This window comes from Prunus avium, unplaced genomic scaffold (assembly GCF_965620075.1).
Source record: "Prunus avium unplaced genomic scaffold, drPruAviu1.hap1.1 HAP1_SCAFFOLD_65, whole genome shotgun sequence".
In the NCBI taxonomy this organism is placed as follows: Eukaryota; Viridiplantae; Streptophyta; class Magnoliopsida; order Rosales; family Rosaceae; genus Prunus; species Prunus avium.
The window spans coordinates 107,501-110,000 of NW_028276920.1; positions in this window are offsets into that span (position 1 = coordinate 107,501).

The following is a 2,500-nucleotide window of genomic DNA, read 5'->3' on the forward strand; positions in this document are numbered from 1 at the left end:
TGCGCACAGCATGCCGGCAGCGTGCGCGCACCATGCCGGCAGCGTGCGCGCACCATGCCGGCAGCGTGCGCGCACCATGCCGGCAGCGTGCGCGCACCATGCCGGCAGCGTGCGCGCAGCTTGCGCGCAGCGTGCTGATTCTGTCGACAGTGAGGCTAGCGAAACTTGTCCTGCCATGGCGTGCGCGCAGCCTGTGCGCGCAGCTTGCGCATCTGTCGACAGTGAGGCTAGCGAACTTGTCCTGCCATGGCATGCGCTGTGCGCAGCCTGTGCGCAGCGTGCACGCAGCTTGCGCATCTGTCGACAGTGAGGCTAGCGAAACTTGTCCTGCCATGGCATGCGCGGCGCCTGCGCGCAGCCTGCGCGCAGCATGCGCACAACATGCGCACAGGCTGTGCGCAGCGTGCGCGGAGCTTGCGCGCAGCTTGCGCATCTGTCGACAGTGAGGCTAGCGAAACTTGTCCTGCCATGGCATGCGCGCAGCGTGCGCGCAGTCTGTGCGCAGCATGCGCGCAGCCTGTGCGCAGCGTGCGCGCAGCTTGCGCATCTGTAGACAGTGAGGCTAGCAAAACTTGTCCTGCCATGGCATGCGCGCAGTCTGCGCGCAGCATGCGCGCAGCATGTGCGCAGCATGCCGGCAGCATGGTTCCAGGTTTTTTCAAATGTCGACAGAATTTTTCAAATCTTGTCAAACCCCGTTTTTATTGAAATTTCCTCGCACAATAAGCTCCCCATAAGTAGTCTATGATTTTTAGGACCTTCTCCAACTTACAAAACTAAAAAATTCCTCCCGGATTTGTTTTAATGATTTTTTCAATTTTACGACTTCTAAAACTAATAAAAAATACTTCCCGACTTCAAAAATTTATGAAACTTTTTCCCATCATAGATTGCATGTTTCTTAGTATCCCTGCAAAAAATCACGTCCAAATACCTTGTATTGAATTATTTAGAGCCCATTATGACTCCTCGCGCATAGGTGATGTCTCTTCCTGTCAAAGGGCTAAATGCATAAAATGCTATATAGGGGGGTGTGTGTTGCCTGCATATGCATGGCAGCCCATGCCTTCCTAGCTGCAGCCCCCTTCCCCCACGCCACACCCATGTCATGTTGCCTCGATATGTTGCCTCGGTATTATGGGTTTGGTGTCGGGGTCGGGGGGCTGCCACCCATGGCGGTGGTGGCCGGAATCCGGCCGCCGCCACCACGCCGCCGCCATGGGTGAGGGAGGAAAAAAAAGGCGTGGAAAGTTGCGAAATGGGGTTGTCTAGGCTATTTTTTGGCATGGGAGAGCATGGAGTGCTAGGAACTCCTTCTCAAATGCACGGGCATGTCGACCACAACCTCATTTCGCAACAACAACCACCCGTGTGGGGTGGCGGTGGGTGGATAGTCGCGGATTGGGGCTTGCCAAGCCAATGTTTTCAAAAAATTTCATCAAAATTAAAAACAAATGTTTTGTTGCCTTCGGATTTGTGGGCGAGCGGCGAGTCGGAGTGGAGCCGGTAAAGTTTAACCTCGGTGTGCACGGTTGTTTTTAGAAACTCAATCCAATGCCGGGGACGTTGAAAGTGACGCTCTTATGAGTTGCAAACCCGCAAGATTTAAAGAACCTTTTCAAAACAATTTCAAACCAACAAGATTTAAAAACAGAAATTTTCATCAAAATGAAAAACAAATGTTTTGTTGCCTTCGGACTAGTGGGCGAGCGGCGAGTCGGAGTGGAGCCGGTAAAGTTTAACCTCGGTGTGCACGGTTGTTTTTAGAAACTCAATCCAATGCCGGGGACGTTGAAAGTGACGCTCTTATGAGTTGCAAACCCACTAGATTTAAAGAACCTTTTCAAAACAATTTCAAACCAACAAAATTAAAAACAAATGTTTCGTTGCAAACAAATTGTGGGCGAGCGGCGAGTCGGAGTGGAGCCGGTAAAGTTTAACCTCGGTGTGCACGGTTGTTTTTAGAAACTCAATCCAATACCGGGGACGTTGAAAGTGACGCTCTTATGAGTTGCAAACCCACAAGATTTTAAAAACTTTTTGAAAATGTTTCTTCTAAATGACACATTTTGATCCTTGGCAAGTGCTCAATCCGTAACTATCCAATCACCGCCACACCACACCGGTCGGGAGTGTGTGAATGGTGTGCTTCCCGGGGTTGGCATAGATAATCTTTCGCATCGACAATCTTTTGCATGCGAGGGAATGTCTATGCCAACCCCGGGAAGCACACCATTCACCCACTAGTTGTGGGCGACGATGGGTTGGCTTCAAATGAATTTTTGCTTGGGGTTGTCCTCGGTATGCTTTTGTGTTGGGAGTACGGCCACCAAACCTTCTCAATGCACGGGTATGTCGAGGATGGCTTTCGGCGGGGTTGATGAAGAAGCTACCCAATTCTCGGCCACACGAACACATGGTGACGATGCGTTGGCTTCAAGTGAGCTTTAGCTTGGGGTTGTCTTCGGTATGCTTTTGTGTTGGGAGTACGGCCACCAAA